At 40.2% G+C, this 9,166-nt stretch overlaps 1 pseudogene; it reads left to right on the top strand.

Moving 5' to 3' along the window:
* Positions 1-8,532: 8,532 nt before the first annotated feature.
* On the top strand, positions 8,533-8,921 carry LOC125910289 (60S ribosomal protein L31-like; annotated as a pseudogene).
* The last annotated feature ends 245 nt before the right edge of the window (positions 8,922-9,166 follow it).

Below are 9,166 nucleotides of genomic sequence, written 5' to 3'. Positions count from 1 at the left end.
GAGGAGCAATTATAGCAAATCAGATTCAGTACCAAATATTCCCCACTCTGAACATCAAATATGTCCATGAGGGCTTGACTGAAATAATGTCGTCAAAAAAGGGTAGGCATCTCGTCAGGAAAAGCACACGATGAATTTTAGTCCATGGCCTTGTTTGGGGATAAAACTATGAGGGAAATAAAAACCATTTGTCAGTGGCTGTAAATGAGAATATGGGAGATATTTACACCCAGCCTCTGTTTCTCCTTATCCTTCGTCATCTCTCTTCCTGCCAGTATAATTGTCAACCTGTCTCTGGAGTTTCATACCTTTCCCAAATGTGTTTCCCCCCTCTGCCTTATCTCTTCAAAGCCATCAGTCACACAGCAGATTTGTAATGAACTTGCTCTCTGCCAAGGCAAGAAAAAAAAAAGTGACATCATTTTCAAAAAGGGGAGATCAGCACTTTAATCTCAGTGAGATAGAAAGGAGAACAAAGGGAATGTCTGGCAGGGCTAACAGGGAGAAAGGACGGTATGGAGCACACGCTTTCTTTCCCTCTCCATGCTTTGTACACTACGCTTTAGAAATTTGGACTCCATTTGTTTTCCATTCTCATCGTATCCTCCTGGCCCTGCAAGGTCCGGTCTGGACATGATTACCAAGAATAGGGTGTGGCATTCTCCTCCCCGCTTTTGTGAGTTTGGTGGAATGGGGTGAGGGTGAGATGTTTAAAGTCTTGTTATAGAGTTTCAACATTGATGCAGCATTGTACAATTTTGAGGTGAAGTAGCTAGCACATGAATCTGATCTGGCAGGTGTATTCTAGTTGTGGCTAAAATTAATCCAAATGAGAAGAGATGGCCATCAAAGGAAGAAAGGGCAAGCATTTTTTTTTTTTTAAATCACTGATGATCCCATCAGACTAAATTGTAGACGGGTGGATCAAAGGTAATGTGGGAGTCAGCACTGAAGGCTCAGAGGCTAAGATACTAAAACAGCTGTTTACAATAACTTGTGATGTGCAATCAGAATTATTTTATAAAAAAAAATTATAATCCTCTTAAATAACCAAGCTGGAAAGAAACGTAGGTTCTCTCCAATTACCATGATTTTAGTTACCGTGGGGCCATGTGCAGGAGATTATCAAATATGTACCATTTGTCAGAGAAATGTGATGAGTCACCCCTGATAAAAGATAGCAAATGCTCTCTGTTTAAAGGGAAGCTGGTTTAGGATTAGACATGTGTGTTGGACATGAACCTCCCAAGCCACAAGTTCAGGTGTTCCAAGAATGTAATTGTTTAAAATCTTTTCTATTAGTTTCTGTCTGGAATCTTTGCTTCTCCTGTTGTCAGGATCCCAATCTTAAGTCAGTTTCTGGTAAACCCACTTCAGCCCAGATTTTTCTTTTGCTTTTACTTCTCTGTGTTGATCTAAATTTTATGGGTTTTACTCAGTTTCCAGGTCTTTTTCCCAGTCCCACCTACAAAATCCAGTATCTACTAAGGTACGCATCACTCCATCTGGTTTCCAGTCTGAGCCCCTCTTGTCTCTTCCTAGTAAGTCACTCGATTTACCATTGTATCACTGGTTGTCATTTCAGAAACTATTTGGTGTCCCTGGGATCATTACCATGAAGTATATACAGCTCCTTTGGCCATTTCTCAGTTATGTTCACATCCCTCGGCATACTGGGATACCACAAGAAACCTCTAGATGCTTTCTGTCCGTCTTATGGTAAACAGAAACTTGGGGGCCATTCCAGAACTCTGCCTAGATTGAGCAGGCTGCATTTTCTACTCTGTTGATGCCTTCTCACTCTGGCATGGCAGGAGATGGGGGAAATGATGTCTAACATGCTTCTGCCTCCCACATTCCACCCAACAAAGGAAGGCACTGGTCTGTGGATGGTCTGTTGGTTCTAGGTCCTTACGAGCAATCTGGGATATGGTCCAGAGAGGGAAGATGTAGCTGGATTTAGAGCCGTTCCTCAGATATCCATACAACCATCTCATTTCACTGCTTTCCTCACTCCCTACACACATAGATTTTGTCTCCTTTGTGATCACAAAAAAAACAGAGGAGAGAATGTCTACCTCCAATCGAATTACTTAAAACCCCAGTCAACTGCGCTCATGGTTTATAATATTGAAAAACTTGAAACTTGCAATAAAAAACAAAACTTGTTGGGGAACTTGGGTGGCTCAAGTCAGTTAAGCATCTGACTTCGGCTCAGGTCATGATCTAGCAGCTGGTGAGTTCGAACCCAGCATCCAGCTCTGTGCCGACAGCTCACAGAGTCTGGAGTTTCCTTTGAATTCTGTGTCTTCCTCTCTGTCTGCACCTCCCTTGCTCACGTTCTGTCTCTCTCTCACACAAAAATAAATAAACATAAAAAAATTGTTTCCCCTAACTATTATCTCTACAGTATTTTTTTAAAGTCTATTTTGATTATAAAAAATGAGTTTTGATCTTGTTCGGTTTTTTGGTATTTCTGCTAAACATATATACCCTAAATGAAAGTGTATCAGGAAATTTCAGGGAAATATCATATGCTAATATTTCAAAATGCTATCAATTCTATGTTTCTTTCCCCCTATAAATATTTGCCTACCAAAAATAATATGTGTTTCTTGCTTACTTGTCCGGCTCTCCTCCAAGAAACAGAGAACTGTGTCTTTATCTTTAATCCATTTCTCCAAAACAATAAATTCCACACAGAACAAAAAGAGAATATATATACAAAGTACAGTCCCCTCTACAGAGGTCCTCCAAGACTCTGTAGATAAATCTGCACGATGAAGTAAAGATATGTAGCCAAGAGAATCCATCCATTGACTTTATGGATGGACCGATGTCAATGTACAAAGGGCTTTGTCTAGACAGAGTCCAAATGAACTGTCAGAGCTTCCTAGTGATGTGTACCACGAGACACCAAAGTTAATCTGCATTTATCGATGGACACTTGAGTTATTAAGGTCATGTGGACCAACTAGACCCAAGGCTTGGATGGAGAAAAACACATGGACACAGTGGAAGTTAAGAGGAGGGGATAGAGAGACAAAAACAAAGATCTAGAACAAGGGAAAAAAATGCTAAGAGTCACAAAAATTATGACAGAAAAGTGGAGGGGACAGACTGCAACTGATATTTTTTTTAAGAGAGAGAGAGAGAGAGAGAGAGAGCAGGAGAGGGGCAGAGAGAGAAGAAGAGAAAGAATCGTAAGTAGTGTCCACACCCAGCGTGGGGGGCTAGATCTCATGATCCTGAGATCATGACCTGAGCCAAAATCAAGAGTCAGAGGCTTAACAGACTAAACCACCCAGGCGTCCCTGACTGATATCTACTAACTACTCTATCTCCAAGCTCTCTAGCTCTCTTCCTTGTTTTGCTCCAATGAATCTATCGGCAACCACTATCCTTTATATTATGCATTTATTTACTGTCTGCTTATACACGTGCACACAAGATTATAGAATCCATAAGAGAAGTGATTTTTGCCTTCTGTTCATTGGTGTATTGGCAGTTTCTAGGACACTGGTAGGGGTTTTGATAAATATTTGTTGCAGGAATAAAGGAAAGAAAGAAAGAAGAAAGGAGGGAAGGAGGGTAAGGGAAAAGGGTAAGGGAATAAAAAAAGAAGAACAAGAGGATGATACAAATTTCTTGCTTGGTCATTCTCTGGACTCCAAGACATGGCTGCATTTCCTGCTCTTGCATTCCGTAATTTCCCTTTTTCTTTCTATCAGCTCCATTTTCTTGACTTGAGCTCATTTGAATGTGTTGCTTTTCCTTGTATCCAAATAAACCCTGGCGATAACAGGTGTGGGGAGTGAGCCTAGTCAGCTTACAGACCCCTTTTCTTTATTTCAGGTGAGTAGCATACTTTCTCATCATTACATTCTTTAAACCTCACATAAACACTGACCACATGATGTCATGAGCTTGTTGGAAGGGCGTGGCTAAGGGTGCCTATGCAAATCCCAAGGGGCAGATAGTACAAATGAAAAAGGAGAAAGATAATATACAGCTGTTATATCCAAAGTGGCAGAAGGTCTGGGAGCCGAGGAAGCAAGTGATCTTTCTTCATTTACTGACATGGTCTTAAGGGCAGTGAATCATTCAGTAGTGGTCCCCTAATGTTAGTGAACATATTACCAGAGCACTACTAAAAAATGGAGGTTACAAAGTCCAACTCCTCCCAATTAAAATCCCATCAATATCTGTTGTCAGCCAGGCATCTGAATTCTTAGTCAAGACCCCAGATGATACTTAAACCACCAGGTGATCTGAATGATTTTGGCCCTCCAAAATTCACCTGTTGAAATCCTACCCCCCAAAGATGGAAGCAGTGGGAGGTGGGGCATTTGGGAGGAGCTTCAGCTGCACTAAAAAGTGATTAGGCTGACATCTGGATCTTGGACTTTCCAGCCTTCAGAAATGCGAGAAAGAGATTTCTGCCATTTCTAAACTACCCAGTCTCTGGTATTTTGTTATAACGGTCCAAACAGATTAAGACAATACCAATGCAAGGGGTTCTTTAAATACATATTGAAGATAAAAGAGCTCTAATTTGATCTGTAATGCTTAGAGTGCCATGTTCCCAAGACTCTAACAGTAGTCCCCAACTTCTCAATCCCATCTGCCTCTGAATCCTGCATAACTTTAGACATTCAGAAATTAAAAGACAGAGTATAAGAGTAGATGGGATGGAAAAGGTGAGGGTTGGCTCTTGTGTTGGTCGTGGTGGTGTTGGTGGTGATTTTTTAATTAGCTAGGCTTTGTGTTGAATGTCTTGTGTAAAACGTCCTACCTTTAGAGCTGCATGCGACCATTGCAAGAACATAACCAATTGATTAGAGTGTTAACAATACCTAAGATATCAAACTAGCAATGTCCTGGGCCACACTCCTTTCTATCAGGTTCCCACAAATTGTATTATTTTACTGCCTTACTTCCTACCATCAGTTAGAACTTTGATACATTTTCTTGCAACTATTAGCCTCATGTTTTCAGACATGGGATACATTTCATGAGGTATGTTAGACCCTTTTCAGAGGCTACTAGGCACTCTTGAGAAGAGGACAATGCAGTAACAAATTTAATGCAAACTTTGGACCTTGATGACTATTTTGCCTCAGGGCTAGCAGGGAAGGTCATAATATGAAACCTGGAAACTCATGAGGATTAAGGTAAACCTTTATAATTCCATCCAGTAAGCTCCCTGAATCTGGTGGCTAGATCCAAGAATAGTATGTAGGGTTATATAGGTTACTGATTAGATCACATCTTAGATCACTATCCTTGGACATACTCAGATCCTAAGTCTTTCCAGCTGATTCCTGATTCTTTCTCCTAAAATAAGACCTCCTGAGAGGAAAGAGTTAAATCTGTTTTCAGAAGGTTCTGCCTGACTCTGAAGAGGTCATCCCTCACCACGGCCTGCCTACTTGATGAAAAGTAGCATATTAGGCTTCTAGATAGAGTTATGAGAGAGAGAGAGAGATCAAATAAAGAAAGAAGTACCTCCCACTCATAGACTTACAAAATATATAGCCTTTTGCAAAATGTACAAAGGAGGATTCATAGACTGATGAGCAGTTTGGTGTTCCCAAAATACAGTGTCTCATGTAAGAACTTGAGAAGATAGAAGACCCAGTTAAGGCAAAGCCATAAAAACAGAAGGCAAAGTGAATTCATTTTGTAATTTGTTTTATTATCGCAGGATTTATAGAAAGCAGTTCTACCTATTGCACAAATCTTTTTTAGTTTTGTTCCCTTCCATTTTTTTTCCCCTCTGTTTTAAACTTTCAATGATAGGTGGTCTTGGAAAGTGCTGAATTAAGACTTAGCGAAATCAAGTCCTATATATCTGGCTGGTCCTATAAGTACTAACAGTCTCACAAAACAGTGTCGCACTTTTGTCTGAGAGACTTAAGAGCGAAAGAGTAAGCAACACATACTTACAAACACTCGCAACACACGTGTCTGAACATGGAGACATGGACAAACACAAACACACACACGCGTTACCCTTCTGTACTTTATTATGGCTTAGTTAGAGAAAGCAGTGTTTGCACCTCAACACTTTCTTCCTTGTACCCTCTCAGGATGCAAAACCAAGGTAGGATTTATTTTGTAAGAAAGGGTGGGAATTATCTGTCTTGCTTCAGTAGCACTCGATAACAGATTCTCCACCATAGTATATTAGGAGACAATAGCATTTTAATAGATTTTTTTTAGATTTTACAATGTAGTTTTACAGCCATTATTTATTCATTCACTTTTAACTATTTGTCCAGCACCTGCTATGTGCCAGGCATTGTTCTAGGCTCTTGCATTAGACTGTGGGCAAAGATCTCTGTGCTCATGAAGATTATATTCTGGAGAATTATCTCACTTGAGACCTCCAATAAGTCTGCCATATACTTCCTTTTGAGGGAAACATGACTTGAACCCGGATTGTAATCCAGAAGCTCTGTACTTTTACTGGACTGTGCTGTTTCTCTTACAAAATCTAATCAATAAAAAATAGGGTAATTTTAAGAACCTCTGTAAATATCTACTCCATACTAGGAAACATATAAGTATACTAATCAGTTTAGTAAATGGGTAAATGATTTGGAAGGCCAAATCATTAATCTCAGTAGTAAACTCAAGCACTCCGTGAAGGTATTCAGAAGTGACCCAAGAAATAGTAATTTAGTATCTATAGAAAGTACAGAATGAGACTTTACATACTCTGCCATGCAGTTGTTTGACTAATTAATTTGACTCTAAATTAAAACTGGGATATAACACAAGAAAGCATTTCTGGTTCCCATTACAAGCGTACTTTAGTTGGTTTCCACCTAAGTGCAAATCTTTTTTTAACCAAAGCAATTGGTATTACAGCTCTCATTTCCCTTTAAAACAGTGGTATTTTCCATTAGATTCAGTTTTAAATGTTTTTCAAATATTTGTCACATTAGATTCGCATCTCAAACTGATCAAGTAAAGTGGAAATCTCCAGCCTATCCCTAATTTACTTTTAGTCATGAAACATGAAGAGCCCTTTTCCATCTTATAGGTGACACAGCTTGTGAGATTTATTTGAGAATTTTAGACTAATTCTGTACAAAAGCTATTCAAATATGAACTAATTAGTGTACCACATAGGGTAGTCTTAAACCCTTATGTTTTAAGTTTTTATTTCACTTTTATGAGAAGAGAAGCTTATTTGATTGTGTTGAGACCATTCTCAAAATGGGTCGATTTTGCCCCATTTTCCCCTCCCTAATGTCTTCCAACATTTTCTATGCTTTTACTTGCAATGCTGAAATCATCACTTTTCTTATACTTGCCCAACTAGCATTAAGTCTTTAGTTTCTAACAACACAAGGCCCCAGTGCAGGTATGTGTTTAAGAAGAAAAAAGATTATGGGGCGCCTGGGTGGCTCAGTCAGTTAGGCATCCGACTTCGGCTCAGGTCATGATCTCACACTCCGTGAGTTCGAGCCCCGCGTCGAGCTCTGTGCTGACAGTTCAGAGCCTGGAGCCTGCTTCAGATTCTGTGTCTCCCTCTCTCTGACCACCACCCCCGCTCCCCTCACCCCACCCCCACCTTCATGCTCTGTCTCTCTCTGTCTCAAAAATAAATAAACATTAAAAAAAAGAAGAGAAAAGATTGTGACTACAGATTGAATGGGGAGGAGTGTGGAGTGAGAAAGAAAGATAAGTTCCAAATATAACAGAAATGATCCCACATCACTAACAGTCCACAAATTCATTTAGAAATTCCATATTAAACTTCAGATAAATTTTTGGTTTCTAAAAAAAAAAAAAATCTACCACTTTTATTTTCTTGACGAATTTTAAGCTAGATAGCATGGCTTTCCCCTACCCAAAGTATTCTTGGATAATATAAACCCAAAATAACTTTTCTTTATATTGAAAGGTTCTAACTGGTAGAGAATTTATCAGATCTTAAGATGAGAACTTTACAATTACTAGAAAAACAGATGTAATTTTTAAATACTCTGATTTCTGGGGCGCCTGGGTGGCTCAGTCAGTTGAGCATCCAACTTCAGCTTGGGTCATGATCTCTCGGTTTGTGAGTTCGGGCCCTGCTGTTCGAGCTGGGCTGACAGCTCAGAGCCTGGAGCCTGCTTCGGATTCTGTGTCTCCTCCTCTCTCTGCCCCTCCCCTGCTCATGCTCTGTCTCTGTCTCTCAATAATAAATAAACATTAAAAAAATTTAAAAAAATACTCTGACGTTCTGGAACCTTATAGAGCACCACGTAGAATTGGTTTGCACATAGTAAAAGACTTCACCAGCCCGTACAATATTTTCTATCAGGGCATCATGCTCTGGGCAGGACGGGGGATGGTTTATCAGACAGGTCCCTGTCAAGAGAAAAAACAAACAAACAAGACCACTAGTTATCTTAACACAAGGATTTGTTTGTTATACATAATTGTCAACCAGACATTACAGCAATGAAACACAAAAGGAAGACATTATGGACTTATAAAAGCACTTACTCTTCCTTTCCAACCCGGGCCGGCAGAATGGCTCCTGCAAGAAGGGTCGCGAGAAGGGCCGTTCTACCATCAATGAGGTAGTGACCAGAGAACACGCCATCATCGTTCACAAGCGCACCCATGAGTGGGTTTCAAGAAGTGTTGCCCCTTGGGCACTCAAAGAGATCTGGATAGTTGCTACGAAGGAAATGGGAACTCCAGATGTGTGCATTGACACCAGGCTCCACAAATCTGTCTGGGACAAAGGAGAAAGGAATGTTCCCTACCGTATCCATGTACAGTTGTCCAAAAAACACAATGAGGATGAAGATTCACCCAACAAGCTCTATATGTTGGTTACCTGTATACCTGTCACACTTTTCAAAAATCTACAGACTGTTACTGTGGGTAAGAACAAATTGTTGATTATCAAATAAAGGTATAAAACTACACACACACACACACACACACACACACACACAAATTACTGGGAAGAGCAACTGCCATCCCTAGGGCTCAGGGAACAAATGGAAGAGGATGGCATTATTAAAATCTGGAAGCTTAGAAGAGGGTGCGATGGAGTTTGGACACAGAGCTCTGCAGAAGGACCTTGGTTGGCTGATGCTGGCGCATCAGAAATTAGGAGGAGGGACCTCCTGAAGTCAGAACCTAGTTTAACTGG

The sequence above is a fragment of the Panthera uncia genome (genome assembly GCF_023721935.1).
Source record: "Panthera uncia isolate 11264 chromosome B3 unlocalized genomic scaffold, Puncia_PCG_1.0 HiC_scaffold_1, whole genome shotgun sequence".
Lineage (NCBI taxonomy): Eukaryota > Metazoa > Chordata > Mammalia > Carnivora > Felidae > Panthera > Panthera uncia.
This window is presented reverse-complemented; position numbering and strand designations above follow the sequence as displayed.